We start from the raw sequence: 16,780 nt of genomic DNA, 5'->3' as shown, positions 1-16,780 counted from the left end.
ACAGGTCAATAGACAACCCAGCTGCTGCAGTCCTGGGCCTCCACATCTTTCTCTTCTCATCCAGAGCAGCTCTGCTTTCATCGTGATAGACAATAGACTGAGTAATAATTGCATGGAAGGAATGGTTCTAAATCCATGGTTTTAGACCATCTAATTAGCTAAAATGTCTGCTTACCTAAGAATACACCTTTTATTGTTAAGCCTAAATAGAACAGCTCAGTTTTACAGCAATAAACTATGGTCTAGTGTCAAATGTAAAAGGCTTGCTTCTCTGAAAGAAAACCATTTCTTAGACAATACAGAATAAAGGTTATACAGTGCTACATTTATTTATTTGATGACTTACAAAGAGTTTATTGCTTTGAGAGCTGGATTGGAAACATCCTCAATAAATACCCAAGAGTACCCTAAAGAAATGGAGTAATTCATCCTGAGCTTTTACTTATTTCTGACATCTTCAATTTACTTGGCTTTGGTCCTGATACTTAATACTTCATTCTATTTCTGGCTGACACAAATAATATATAAATACTCATAAACACACACACGTTATTTTAAATCCACATTAGACCTGTGAATCGATTCAACAAAAGCAGGATTTTGTGGTATCCTGCCTTTAAATGCTTTTGTTGTGCCATGTATTAAATCACTAGGCATTTAGCATTCCTCTAAGATATGTGATCAGAATCAAATCTCTTTCTGGTAATGGTGCCAAGGTCAGTATTGAAGAAGAGTTATGAACATGAGCTCTGAGGTTTGAATATTGTCTCCTTCACTTACTAGCTGTTAAGACTCAAATTCACTTCCATGTACCTCAGAGACAATGTTATCTACTTCATAGTGCTGTTGTGAGGATCAAAAGCAAAAATACCTATAAAACATGTAGAAAATTATATGCCGTATCTTCTGTATGTAGTCATGACTCAGTCAACATCAAGTTGTGGTACATGATTAGTGTTGTGAACTGTGTTATGAGAGACTACTAATTTCTATAGTTTCTGTTTGCCAAGAAAGAGGCATAATTTGACCTGAAGTAGAACTAAATTTGTGCTACATTGAATTGTGGTTTATAGATACAAGTGCATTTGATTACCCAATAGCATTAAAATTTTTAAATTAAGAAATGTTAATAAGTGAACACTAACATTTTGAGCTTTTTCAAAATAACATTTTTGTTAATATTTAGTTTTTGAAATCTCATAAAGCTATTTATTCTCTACTGTTTTCGGGGACTCAACCTCCCCATTTGGCAATTACTCGTCTTCAAACATTAGCAACACTCAAACCCCTCTTTTGTCATCAGTTTTGTTTGATTTCCTTCTCTATATTATCTCTGTATTCAAAACAAAAAAATATTAAAAATAAAAAACATAAAAGATGTTGTTAGTTCTGTTCAACCAGACTTTATTTAGCAGAGTGTGGACACATTTTGATTAGGCATCTTTGATAACATTTGTCAATTCTTCCTTCAGTTCTGGGACTATTGATCCCTGCCTGTGTATTACCATACATCACCCTGTTCCTGAAAATGAATACATTTTGAAGAATTATGCCACCTAAGAAAAGTTACTCTGCCTTTTCTATCAAGTGCCAAGAAAAGGTCTGTAAGCCATATGATAGGAATAGAGAGAAAGAAAAGAAAAATATTTGCTGTCACTGTTAAATGATAATCAGAATGAAGGACATTTAAATGATATCTGAGGTTGAACTACTCTGGAAGGAAACAATATTGGCCAAGTGACAAGTGACATCATTCAATTATCATATACTACTTGATAGTTTTAAAATAATTTTAGAGAAAGCATTACCAAAAGGTAGCAAGGCCAGAACTGCTTGGCAAATCACTGGAGGTACTTTATGCCTGCTTTGCTATCATTCGTGGCTTTAATAACTGACTGGCTCTTAATGAATCTAACTTAAATTCACCTTCAAATAAGGTTTTCTGGTCCTCACCTTCTGCACTTTGAACAAGTGTAAAAAGGTACTCCTGTCCTCAGTGAGTATTGCCTCTCCAGTCTCAAAGATTGACAACTCACTGTGCATGTGCTCGTGTGACCCAACTGAATTCATCCTCCCATGTCCTATAACACAGGGGTACATTCATTTTTTCTCCTATATTCTGTATTTTACTATCAGGAAAGTTTATATTAATGAGTTTGCCATCCATAGAGGATTTTGCTACTTGAAAATAAGTTTCTTTCAAGTAAAATTTAAAAACAATAATACTGAACACTTACTGTAATACTTGTTGTTCTGATATCATTATTAATAATGCCCTTTTTTATCTTCAAATGCATCCCAGGTTGAGTGATCAATTAGTTGGTCACCATATTTATACAGCACCTACTAAGTGTTCTGTGCAATTTACATAAGTTAATTCATTTAATCTTTACAATATCTCAATAAGGTAGGTGACGGCCAGGTGTGGTGGCCCATGCTTGTAATCCCAGCACTTTGGGAAGCCAAGATTAGAGGATCACTTGAGGCCAGGAGTCTAAAACAGCCTAGGCCATATAGTGAGACCCTATCTATACAAAAAAAATTAGCCAGGGATGGTGGCAAATGCCTGTAGTCCTAGCTACTTGGAAGACTGAGATGGGAGGATCATTTGAGCCCAGGAGATCGGGGCTGCAGTGAACTATGACTGTGTCGTTGACTCCATCTAGCCTGGGTGACAGAGTGAGACACTGTCTCTATTAAAAAATTTGGGGGAGGGTATTAATAGATGCTATTGCTATTGCATTTAAGAGATAAGTAAATCAAGGCACAGGGTGGGTAGGTAAATTGCCTAAGATAAAACAGAAATAAACAGAGAAGGTAGAAATCAAACTCGGGCAATCTGGTTCCATATATTTGCAGTCTTATTCCTCATGCTATTTTATACTCCATAAAGTTTGATACTTGTTCTCTTTTTCTCCTTTGATATATTTTTCAAAGTCACTGTGGTCATAAAGAAAACCTTTGGGTATCCCCTAGAAACAATTTGTACTCAAACTTAAGCCCCCAAAAGCTCTGATGCCTGAGGGTGGGGGGGTTGATCCAAACCTTCAAAATTAGTCATCTGAATAAGAACATTAGTGAATGGAAAAAGAAGGGTATGAGAGAAAGAATACGGTGGGGAGAGAAAAGAAGAAAGGCACAAGTACCTTCGTCAGACATCATTGTAGGAAACAAGGATACATCCTCCCCGGGGCCATGTTGTGAAACGGGTGGTGGAAATCAGAGAAGAGGGTGACTCGACATTTGGAATTTGGATATGACTGAATTGCATAGCAAAGAGAAAGCTTTTCATGTTTAGGTAAAGATTATGATGTTTCAGCCAAGAGAACGTTCACGACAAGAAGATACTTCATAAATTTGACTTTTAAAATAAAAGGAGAGACAGCTCTGCTCTCACTCCCAGCACTGGAAGCCAAGGTCATATTTCTCAGTATCTGTCAAGAAACACCCAGATATGTCACCTCTGAGGTCTTGAGTCACTTAAAGCTGTTGCAGAAAGACAGATTCATATCCAGAGAATTGTGTAAAGAGGACTTTTCAGTTTCTTTAAACTTGGTCCAAGGAAGGATGAGTGCTATTCTGTTTCACTGAAATTCTTATCTTAGCCATTCAGGCTTACAGTTCCAGACTGCTTTGGAAGTGTTTCTGTAGATATTTAAAAGTCCAAGAAGGGCATAATGTCCTCTATTTTTCACTAAGTCATATCTTTCATATCCTAAATACTGTTAAGATTCAGTGTCTCCGGTTAATGTAAATAAAATGACACTACAATTATGTCTTTAAAATGTCATATATGATTTATTCAGGAGTATATCACTTTTCAGTTTTATTTTAAACAACCTTATTTTGTGTATTTTTGAATAAATATTTTGTGTGATATTCTTCCTTGCCAGATTCAGTACTGTTATTAACAATAATTGACAAGTGTTTGGCACTGTGTTTGGAATTCAAACTTAAACTTTAGACTTCATATTACCCTTTCAACATAATTATGAGGTATGATGAGGGTCAACAAGACCACCCCCGGGATTGGTGATTTGCTAGAAGGATTCATAGAATTCAATATATAGTCATATTTGTGGCTATGATTTATTACAGCAAAAAGATACACTGAACAATCAGCAAAGAGAAAAGGCACATGGGGTACAGTCTGGGGGAAACCAGGAGTGAGCATCTAGAGTTCTCTCCCAGTGGAACCACACAGGACATGCTTAATTACCCCGTAATGAGTTGTGACAAGTGTGAAATGTCTACCAGGGAAGCTTGTTAGAGACTCAGCACCAAGGTTTTAGTTTGGGGATAGTCACGTAAGCACCCCCTGCCTGGCACATACACAAATTCCAGACTCCCAGTAGGAAAGGAGGAGTTCAGCACAAACCGTATTGTTTGTATAAGGCTTCTTGGCACAGCGAGACACTCTCATGAGGAAACAGTGGGAATTCTTTTGAAATCTAAGTTTTCAGATGCCAGGCAAGGGCCAATTTTGTAAGTACCCTTTCTGAGGATAGTAGTCAGGCTTCCTATGGTAAGTCTTTTCTGCACGTGTCTCATAGTTTGGTTTTCTACAAGTAAAAGTAACTTAAGTCAAATTATTTTCTCATAAACACAACTTTATGGAGGAAAAAAAAAAAACTCCACTTATCCTGCCTCCCAATTCAATATTTTTTTCAGTAGATTATACAATTGTTCAGAAAAGTGTTTCAGATCTGAGTAGTTTAAGACTGCTCCAAATACGGACTCCATATTTGGATCCCCTTCCGCAAACACTTCCTTCGTGGAAGCCATCTTTCTCTCTCCTGGACTTTCCCTCTGGAGTCCCCTTCCATGAACACTCCCTTCATGGAAACCTGTCTTCCCCTCCTAAACTCTGTCGCTCTCTATTCGCTTCCACTCAGTGTGGGAGCTGCTTTCCTTTCCTGGATTCCACCTTTCTGGATTCTGTCACTCAGTGTGAGAGTTAGCTGTTTCGCTCTCTCTCCCTCTCTCTAAAAACAAACAAACAAACAAACAAAAAACACTGCTCTAAATAAACTGAAGGGACTGATAATCAAGGGTGCAATTCTAGCTTTTGGTCCTTTATATACAAACAGGAAAATTAATGCCCTCCAGATTTGGCCTTTTCATTATAACTTTCAACAATGATGAAAATGTTTTACAATCTATACTGTCCAACACAGTAGCCACTAGTAATATGTGACTATCGAGCACTTGAAATGTGGCTGGTGTGAATGAGAAACTACTTAATTTTGTTTATTTTAATTAATTTTAATTTCAATAGCCACGTGTAGCTAGTAGCTACATATTAAAAGCACAGCCTCAGATAATTTAACTTACTTCATTAAAGCTAAATACACTAAGATTTTTAAGTTGAATAGCTCCTGGAACACCAGTTACCTTCTGATTTCTTGAGGGCCAAACCAATGCCACGATATAGTCCCACAAATGTTTTAATATCTTGTGGTCTTAATCTAAACTTACAAGGTTTATTCAGAATAAAAAACATTCCAGCACCACCAACTAGATTGTTTTTTATTAAGCATTATTTTAAAAGTAACCTACTATATGGAGGTTGGCTGTGGTTCGTCTGCATAAATGGTATTGATTGACAGCCTCAGGAAAAGGAACAGCCCTCCATTTTGTAAATATCAGCTCACAAATCTTTATAGTTACTGGTAGTTATACCAGAAAGCAGAGAAGGGAGAAAAGGCAAGAGCCTTTTGTAACCGATGAAACAGATAATAAATAACTTACTCCAAATATTGTGTTTGGCAAACATACTTTTACAATATTATATCGCAAAACTGCAGTAGAAAATACTTTTGTTTATATGCAAAGCATATTAAAAGATGATAAGATATCAAGTAAGCAGGATCATTTTTGAAATATAAGTCAAAGCTCTATTTTTATTTTCTATGCTAGTGTAAAAATCACAAATTTTTCTTCAACTTAAAAACGGAAAACAAATGAATGGCATCCTGTGGCATATCTACCACTCCTGCATGCTTTTATGACTCACACTCACCTTCCAGAAAAGACTTTCTTAGCCCTACTAGAAATGCTTCTGACATCAACCTCAAGTTCTCTCTTATATTTTATCTCTGGTTCAGGTTCAAATTGCAGAAGAGAAAAATAAAAACAAAATGGAGGAACTGAAGGTAGAAGAAAGGGCCTGAGATTATTTTCCTGAAGAGAGGTTAACACCAAGAGTGAGGAAATGTCTTTAAAGAAAAATATAAAAATATTAGTAGTAGAAAAAAGGACTTCCAAAACTTATGAAGTGAATTTGGTAGCATAAGGAGAAAATAAACTAACATTTACATAATGTAAGATATTTTTAAGGGAGAAGACAGAAAACCTATACAAATTAATCTTCACCCTATTGATGCTAAGGTTGCTAATAATTGCGACAGGGAATAAGAATAAAAAGGGAAAACATGACTAAATGCATCTATTCTATCTATTATTAAAGTGCTACAAAACAATATTACTCATGTGAAAAATGCTTTTTTACTAGTTTTTTAGTACAGAAAACAGCATTCAAAACTAGGAAATTCGATTGTAGTGACAGTCAAGTGAAATTTCATTTCTCACAAATGTAACACAATAGCATGTAGTATTAAAACCCAGAAATCTATGACAAGTGTTAGAAAAGCTGAGGTTAAAACCAAAAGTTTTTTTACAGCAGAATTATTTAGAATCCTTAATAGGTTCCCATACATTATAAACACTCAAGAGAGATATTTGAGTTTCATTTCTTTGTAAACTTTTATAGGTATAGAACTATTTTTTTTTCCTTTGGAGTATATTCAAGGACTAATGTTGTAGAATAAACATTCTGGAAAACATTCCTCTTATTTAATAGTTCCAAATCACTTTCATTGAAAAAGACTTTCAGTATCCTTTCTCACTTGCAGTATCTGGATATATTATCATAGAAGAAAAGTAAACATACAGCTAAGAAAGCTGTTGCATGTGTCCCTGACTGAAAACTTGCCCTATTAATTATGAGTTGGAAATCACTTAATGTTTTCAGCATGGCCAATGACTTAAAAAAAAAAAACCACACACTTCTATTTAAAGCAGTAGAAAGATAGTCTCATCCATAGCCATTAGGAGTCTGATATGATTAGGCTTTGTGTCCCCACCCAAATCTCACCTTGAATTATAATCCCCATAATCTACATAATCCCCATGTAGACACATGGGAGAGACCAGGTGGAGGTAATTGGATCTTGGGGGCAGTTCCCCCATGTTGTTCTCATCATAGTGAGTGAGTTCTCACAAGATCTGATGGTTTTATAAGTGTCTAGCATTTCCTCTGCTTGCACTTATTCTCTTTCCTGCCACCCTGTGAAGAGATGCCTTCCACCATGATTTTCAGTTTCCTGAGGCCTCCCCAGCCATGTGGAACTATAAGTCAATTAAACAGCTTTTCTTTATAAATTGCTCAGTCTCAGGTATTTCCTTGCAGCAGCATGAGAATGAACTAATACAGTAAATCGGTACCATGGAGAGTGGGGTCCTGTTATAAAGATACCCAAAAATGTGGAAGTGACTTTGGAACTGGGTAGCACACAGAGTTGGCACAGTTTGGAGGGCTCAGAAGAAGAGGGGAAGTTGTGGGAAAGTTTGGAACTTCCCAGAGACTTGTTGAATGGCTTTGATCAAAATGCTGATAGTGATATGGACAATGAAGTCCAGGCTTAGGTGGTCTCAGTGGATATGAGGAACTTCTTGGAAACTGAGGTAAAGGTGACTCTTGCTATATTTTAACAAAGAGACTGGCAGCATTGTGCCCTTGTCCTGAAGATTTGTGGAACATTGAACTTGAGAGAGATGATTTAGGCTATGTGGCAGAACAAATTTCTAAGCTGCAAAGTGTTTCAAATGAGGCAAAGCATAAAAGTTTGGAAAATTTGCAGCCTGACAATGTTATGGAAAAGAAAAGCTCATGCTAGTCTGTGAAAGCAACTGGGGGGTGGGGGCAGTCTCTGCAAAGCCACAGGGGTGGAGTTCTCCAAGGCCGTGGGAGCCCACCTCTTACATCAGTGTGATATGGATGTGAGACATGAAGTCAAAGTAGGTAATTTTGGAACTTTAAGTTTAATGACTTCCCTGTTAGATTTGGGACTTGTGTGGGGCCTGTAGCCCCTGTGTTTTGGCCAACTTCTCCCATCTTGAACAGGTGTATTTGCCCAATGCCTATATAACCCCATTCTATCTAGGAAATAACTCTCTTGCTTTCAATTTTCAACAAATAGTGCTGGAAAATGATAGGCAGAAAAATGAATCATAACCTATACCTTACACCTATAAAAAAAATTTCAAACTACATAATACTCTCATATTTAAAATGTGAAACTATAAAACTTGTCAAAAAACACAAAAATATCTTCAGGATCCAAGCTCAAGCAAGAAGTTTTTACACTTTACATCAAACTGTCAATCCAAAGAGGAAAAATTGGTAAATAAAGCTTCATCAAAATTAAAAATTCTGGTCTTGTGAAAGACTATATAAATAGTATTCAAAATATATAAAGAATTCTGAACACTCAATTGTAAAAGAAAAAATGTGAACAATCCAACTAGAAAATGGTCAAGAGACAGAAAGTGACATTTCACCAAGGAGGATATATAGTTGATAAATAAGTATATAAAAAAATGTTTAGCATGACTAGCCATTAGGAAAATCCAAATGAAGACGACAATGAAATACCACTACATACCTGTGAGAATAGCTAAAATAAAAATTACTGACTAGACTAAATGCTGGCAAGGATGCAGAGAAGATGGATTACTCATACATTGTTCATATGTATGAAAGGGAATGTAAAAGGGTACAGTCACACTTAAGAAGTTAAGCAATTTCTTACAAAATAAAATGTGTACTTACTATATAACCCAGACATTTGCTCTTGGGCATTTATTACAGATAACTGAAAACTTATATCCACACAGAAAACCTATCCATGAATTGTTCATTGCAGTTTTATTTTTAATAGTTAAAAAGTATTAAAAACTCTGATATTATTTTATAAGTAAATGATAAGCAAACTGTGGTACATCAATACCACGTAATACTACTCAGTAACAGAAAAGAATGAACTATTGATACTTCCAACAAGTTAGATAAATCTTCAGAGTTTATGCTGGATGAAAAAAATTAATCCCAAAATATCATATACTGTATAATTTCAAATACATATACATATATTTATGCATATACATTTATATATGCATAAATATATTTTGAAGTAATAAAATTTTAGAAAAGGAAGGCATATTAATCGTTGCTAGGGTTTAGGGACAAAATTGGGTAGGGGTGAGAGAAGAAAGTGGTCAGGAAAGGATGAGAGCAAAGCAGGTATAGTTATTAAAGAACCGACAACAGGAGGGATCCTAGCAATGCTGTAATGGTTCTGTATCTTGATAGTGGTGAGAGATACGTGAACCTACACATGTGATAAAATTATACAAAATTAAATACACACACACAAATGAATATAAGTAAAATGGCTCAAATTTAAATAATATCAGTGGATTGTATCCATATCAACAATATCCCAGTTGTGATATTGTATCATAATTTTGCATTATGTTACCACTGGATAAAGGATACACAGGCTTACTAAGCTTTATTTCTTACAACTGTATGTAATCTAAAAATGTCTTTTAGCTTTTTTTTTCTTTTTTTTTCCTTTTTTTTTTTTTTTTTTTTTTGAGAGATGGAGTTTCACTCTTGTTGCCCAGGCTGGAGTGCAATGGTGCAATCTCAGATCATTGAAACTTCCACCTCCCAGGTTCAAGCAATTATTCCACCTCAGCCTCCCAAGTAGCTGGGATTACAGGCACCATCACCACGCCCAGCAGCTAATTGTGCGTGTGTGTGCGTGTGTGTGTGTGTGTGTGTGTGTGTGTCTATGTGTGTGTGTGTGTGTGTGTGTGTGTGTGTGTTTAGCAGAGACAAGGTGTTATTATGTTGGCCAGGCTGGTCTCAAACTCCTGACCTCAGGTGATCCACCAGCCTTGGCCTCCCAAAGTTCTGGGATTACAGGTATAAGCCACCATGCCCAGACAATCTACAGATTTCTTAATCAAAACTTCAATTCATAAAAAGCACTATGTTGCTACTAATAGTCACTGTTTCTCTACCACCAGATCACCAACACCTAGGCTGACCAACCATCTCAGTTTTGCTAAGACTAAGGGATTTACTGTGGTGTAGCACTTTCTGTTTTAAGACTGGGATAGGCCCTATGTAGAAACCCCTAAATATTCCATGCAAAAAATGCAAATAAATAATGTTAGCGATAATGAACAAATTCAGCAAAGTGTGAGGATACAAATCAACACAAAAAAATCAGTTGTGTGTCTATGCACTAGCAATGCACAACCTAAAAAACAAAATTAAGAAAACAATTTCCTATCCAATAACATTAAAAAGAATAAAATACTGGCCAGGCACAGCAGCTCATGCCTATAATCCCAGCACTTTGGGAGGTCAAGGCAGACTGATCACCTGAGCTCCAGAGTTCAAGACCAGCCTGGCCAAAGTCGTGAAACCCTATCTGTACGAAAAATCCAAAAAAATAACCAGGCGTGGTGGCACATGTCTGTATTCCCAGCTACTAGGGAAGCTGAGTCAGGAGAATCACTTGAACCTGGGAGGCAGAGGTTGCAGTGAGCCGAGATCATGCCACTGTACTCCAGCCTAGGTGACAGAGTGAGACTCTATCTCAGAATAATAATAATAATAATAATAATAATAAATACTTCGGAGCAAATTTAACCAAGAAGTTGAAAGATATACACTGGAAACCAGAAAACTTTGCTTAAAGAAATTAAAGAAGAAAAATAAATGGAATATATCTGACATTGATAGATTGAAAGAACTGATAACTGTTAAAATGTTCTTAATACCCAAAGCAATATACAAGTTGAATGTAATTCTCATCAAATCCCAATGAGATTTTTATTTTTTTTTGGCAGAAATAGAAAAAAATCCCATTCTAAAATTCACATGGAATCTCAAGGAATCCCAAATAGCCAAGATAATTTTAGAAAAGAAGAGCAAAGTTGGAGTACTCACACTTCTGATTTCAAAGCACATTGCAAAGCTACAGTAAAGAAAATTGCATAGTGTTGGCGTAACATAGATACCCAAACCAATATAACAGAATAGAGAGCCCAGAAATAACTCTTTTATTGTGTATAGTCAAATTATTTTAAACAAGGGCACCAAGACTATTTAATTGGGAAAGGGCAGTCTCTTTGACAAATGGTGTTGGGAATACTGAACATCCACTTGCAAAAGAATGAAGTTGGGCCCTTATCCAGCACCACATACAAAAACTAACTCTTTGTAAACTTCCCTTGCCTCCACCCTTCTCCAGAAAGAGCTAGGTAGACAGTTCTTCCTCTTTACTCTCTCAACTTATAGGGATGGTAGTTCTGTTGCTCAGTAAAAAAACAGACAGACAGACAGAGATAGATAGACAGATAGATAGACACATAATCTCTCACTGGACTGAATTCTTACAGGGAGAAGATTCTTTCTTGCTCATGTTTGTATTACCAGTTCACAAAATGATTGTTGAAGGAATGAATATATGAACTGAAGCAAGACTTTAGGTGAGGACTTTTTAAAATTTCACAATCTGATAATGAAATGGAATTATAAAAAAAGATTCAATTTGGAGTTTTTAAATTCAACTTTCTATTACAATGTAGGAAAAAACACTTTTTCCTGTGTTAAACTTTAGAAAATGTACCCACATTTTTGCTTGATATGTAACATAGTGAATATATCAAGGTCAATGGTATCAGAGAAATGTGATTATAAACACAAAACCTACCCCAAATATCAAATCTATAAATTGCAAATCTACCACTAATTAGTTGTTAACCCCAAGGCAAATTATTCACCCTATTTGGGCCTCTATTTCTTCATCAATAAAATGTATTTGATAATATCAATAATATTAAGAAAAGTAAATGCTATAGTACACATAAAGCATGTGGCACAGTGCCTAGCACAATAGATGAATATTACATTTTATTATATTTTACTAAAACTCATGTACTGAGAACTAAATTTCCTAATAAGAAAATGACTAACAGAAATAAACTGTCAACAGCTGAAACATGGATAAACATATTGTGTGCCATTTTTGTATTATTTTGACATAAATTGGCTGAAATAGTGGCATACGGTCAATACTAATTTTTTTTATTACCGCTCTTTTTAAAATAACTGACAGAATGTTTTAGTTTACATGTCAAAAGGAAAAACCAACTGGCTATTCAAAGTGGCTGTCATGTTTTCAAATCATATTTTAAAAGCCTATCCAATTTGAATTTGCATTGTATTCATTTTGTTTTTAGCACAAAAATAAAAGCTTTAATATAATCACTAACAACTCTCTTTTGAGACCCAAATTACTGTCCTTTGCCTTATTGTATTACATCAAAAGTTTATTAACTTTTCAGGCCCTTCAGTGGACTGTATATATTGCCAACACTGTCCTCAAAGAAAGTCTGCTTCAGTAGGTACCTTAATATCAACACATGATAATGATAAACCTGGAGAGTAAGGGGATAGAGAGAGAAAGAGAGAGAGAAACAGCCCTAGAGAAATTTGGATTTCTTGACCTTACTTTGGCAACTTGAAAAGAAAACTTTGGAGATTTAAAGTTTTGTTCCAGGGAACTTACATGTGCTGAAGCTGATGTTTGGGATTCTGAGCCATTCCCTCTAGTAGTTAAATACGTTCGAAGAATCTTGGTCCTCTCATGACAAGACAGCTTTGAAAAATAAACAAAGAGAAACAGGATTTTAACCAAATAATAAAATATTTTCTACTCATTTTTAGAAAAAGGACATGTTTTGAAATAATTTTTAAAAACGACTGCACAGACCCTTCCCTCCCTGTGTCCATGTGTCCTCGTTGTTAAACACCCACCTACAAGTGAGAATGTGCAGACCTGAAGTACAGTTTAAAAAAAAATTAACTGGGAAAAAAAACAGTCTTCTAACTCATTTCTCCACCTCTCAAGAGTCTGACCCAGTGTGGATCCATGCAAGAAACAACAGCAAACCAAGCAAAATGATTTCTAGCAGCAAAATGGAAGATGAGAGTAGACTGTAGGGAGAGTTTTTTTGGTTTTTGTTTGTTTGTTTGTTTTTGAGATGGACTTTCGCTCTTGTTGCCCAGGCTAGAGTGCAATGGTGCGATCTCTGCTCACCACAACCTCCGCCTCCCAGGTTCAAGCGATTCTCCTGGCTCAGCCACCCAAGCAGCTGGGACTACAGGTGCAGGCCACCACACACAGCTAATTTTTGTATTTTAAGTAGAGACAGGGTTTCACCATGTTGACCAGGATGGTCTCAATCTCTTGACTTCATGATCTGCCCACCTTGGTGTCCCAAAATTCTGGGATTACAGGCATGAGCCACCATGCCTGGCCTGGGAGAGTTTTATCAGACAAGTCCTCAGCTCCCCCTCCTATATAGGATTAATCAGTATATACTAGTCAAATGCCTGGACCGTTTCACTTCTCTACCTAGATTAAGAATTTCAATATAATCATTTTCTGAGAATAAGCATATATGAACCGATGTTACTGCAAGAAATATATTACCTTATATGAACAGATTGTATGTATAATGTACTGCTTGTCAGTTGAAAATAAAATTATGAAATTAAAAAAACTGTACATCAAATTATTTATTTTTTACAAAGAATTCTACACTATCATTCTGTCAGAGAAGCAATAGCTCTCTTTAGGATAAGTGGAAGCATAGCTACTTAGTGTCAAATATCTACAAATACGCTATTAAAAATTAAACTGTCAGAGCTCATTAATTTGGGTGCCACTTCTCCAACATGAAGTTCTATATTTGTTTTCTGCCAGTAATACTTTCTCTCCTTCCATGCTTCTGTAGCTACAGAAAGAATAAAACATGTACAAGACCAGGACTCTGTCATTAACCTCTAATACATCCTAAAAACACATTGTAAATATCTGTCTTTTATTTTGCATATGCATAGCAGATCTGAATCCCAAGAGAGTAGAAAGCACATAACAGGGAACACACATGCACAAACCCTCTAAAATACATTAACAACCACACTATCATTCTACCATCCTTACTGCAAATCTCCTGTAACACCTTCAGTCCAAACCCTGGTGGACTCGTAGATGTAATTCCACGTTAAACTTTGTTCCAAAACCAGATATGGCCATTTTGGCTTCTAACTAGTTGTTCTAGTTACATATACTCTTGTGAAATGCTGGTATTCCACCAGTTAAGTGGACCCAAATGCTTCAGAAAATATTGAATTTTTTTCAGGTCATAGGAGTAGGGGTAGAACTGCTAACAAGTAGAATTTTCGATGTTTCATTTTCCTCAGCTGTTTTTTCACATATCTTTGGAAACTAGTACTTATCTACTGTGATATTCTCACCATATTGATCCTTTTAGCAGTTTCTGGAATGAGCTACATTTTCTTTTACACTTCTTCGTCTTTACACACACTATTCTCCTTTAAAATGTTCTATTTTCCTTTCTTATTTTCCCACCCTCTCTTGTTCTAGCAAAAGTCTTCCCACTCTTAAAGTGACAAAATAGATGCTGTTTTACCCAGCCTCCTTCTCTGACCAGACCCTTCATCACCACAAATCTGGTTCAGCTATCTGTCTCAGATGTTCAATGGACCAGATGTATCTGTGTATTGCAGGATGATTCTTCTGTAATGTGACTATCTGCTTATTACAATTTTCAATAGGTGGCAAACTCCAAGATGATACTGAGGGGTAGTGTCCTCAAGAGCTATTTATATAATACAGTCCCTCAGTCATGTAATACGGTGGTCATTCAAGAGATGTTTGTTGAACGACACCAATGAGTGCTAAGAGATGACGAAACAATTGAAGAAACTGAAGTTGAATCTTTTTTTTTAAATGTTGGAAAGAATTGATCATTCAACAGCTTTTCCTCTGTAGATGCCTGTGATCATGATCTTTATACTGCATACAAATTCTATTAACTATTTTTCTCATGAGAAAATTGCTCTACATTTAATTTAAAACACAATTGCCTGGGATTCAGTCACATAAAGAAGCTTTGAAACACTAGTCCTGTTCATTTCTGTTTTTTTTTATTTTTTGGCTCCACTATCAACTCTGTCCTGGGCACATTTCTATCTGACTCTAGCTGCTTCTGTAACCTTCAAATCTATAAAAGCCAATAGAAAAGATAAGACACTTTTAGCCACAGAACTCTTACATTCTTACAAACAGCCTTACTCTTCATATTTTCAGCCTCAACTGCAAAGTCTTTAAAAGGAACAGTCTACATAGGGTAAAACTAATAACTGGAGTCATATAAGATCATCACCACAGTTGCGTATCATTCCATCTTAACTTCTCTATTCCTCCAAGAAAGAAATTTCAAATAATTCTTCACATTGAGGATCCAAGTGGCAATATATTTTAAACAAAGGTTTCAGTATGTGTTATTGTTGTTTTTTCCTTTTAGGAAGAAACTATTTAAATTTTTATTTTTCTTTATGAAACATTTGGAAAGGGGCTTTTATTAAAGTGCCCCTTCGGTTGACATTAACAATAGCTATGAATATCACTCATTTTACATATGTGAGAACTCTGACCTGGGACAAATATGACTATTAAAATGCCTGAGAAGGTTTAGGAACAAATTTCAAGAATGAGAATGAGACTGTTAGTGGTACCATTGGTAATGGTATCAGTGGTGGTAATGATAATGGTGGTTGAGGTCACAGTAGTGATAGTAATGTTGGTTAGTCATGGTGGCAGTGTTAGTGGTTGTTACTGGCTGTAATGGTAATATAGTAGTACTAATGACTGTGGTGATGGTGGTGGTAGTGGCAATAGTGATGGAAATGATGTCAAAATGATGGTAGTGGTGACAGAGGTGCTAATGGTGGCAACAGATTAATGGTTGTTTGGGGAGATGATGGTAATGGCAATGGTGGTGATTGTGATAACATTGATAGTAGTGGTGGTGATAATGGTTATTGTGGTGGTAATTCTAATGGTGGCAGGGTGACAGTAGTGGTAGTAGTAATGGAAGTTATGGCATTTGTGTTTGCTTTTTGTGGTGGTGGCAGTGGTAGTGATCTTCTTTCTGTGTACTGTTTTAGAGACTTGACATAAGACTAAGAGGTGGCTTTTGAGCAAGACGTTGACAACTATTCTCCATGGATATCCAAGAGAAACTTAAAAATCAGTGAATACTAACAAAATTCTTCCATTTATAACTTTTGGTGCTTCAGGTCCTCAAGAAACATTTCTCCCTGAATGCCATGTGGCATTTTTCCTTTTCTCCTAAGCTTCAGAGCCCACATATCACACTTTCATTCACCCCTTGCATTATTTGTAGATAAAACAAACCAATTACCATTTCATCTAAGAAACCTCCCCCGACACTGCTCTCACCATAGTTCACCAAGAATTTATCACAGTTGTAAACTATTTACTTATCTATCTCTCCAACAAATAAAAAAGATCCTTGATGTCTGGTAAAAATTATGTCTTTTTATTTTGTACTCCCAACATCTACCATAGTATGTAAATGTTTCTTGAATACTTACATGAAAGAAAGTACCTCCCTATAAGATAATGGGCTTCTTTAAGAGAAAAATGTACATATTATTTATCTTTATATTTTTCTCTCTGTTTATCTGCCAATGCTTTCCACATAGTGGGTGCTTAGTAATAGTCAAGACCAAATAAATACA

The 16,780-nt window shown here is 35.9% G+C and overlaps 1 long non-coding RNA gene across 1 annotated transcript; it reads right to left on the bottom strand.

Moving 5' to 3' along the window:
• Positions 1 to 1,380: 1,380 nt before the first annotated feature.
• Positions 1,381 to 14,595, bottom strand: LOC120363573 (uncharacterized). The gene is made up of 4 exons (XR_005579076.1): positions 14,468 to 14,595; positions 12,714 to 12,803; positions 6,023 to 6,098; positions 1,381 to 1,602 (listed from the first exon to the last, which is right to left on the bottom strand). It is a non-coding gene; the product is annotated as an uncharacterized LOC120363573 (long non-coding RNA).
• Between the last annotated feature and the right edge of the window lie 2,185 nt (positions 14,596 to 16,780).

Source organism: Saimiri boliviensis, chromosome 3 (genome assembly GCF_048565385.1).
Source record: "Saimiri boliviensis isolate mSaiBol1 chromosome 3, mSaiBol1.pri, whole genome shotgun sequence".
Classification (NCBI taxonomy): Eukaryota; Metazoa; Chordata; class Mammalia; order Primates; family Cebidae; genus Saimiri; species Saimiri boliviensis.
This window is presented reverse-complemented; position numbering and strand designations above follow the sequence as displayed.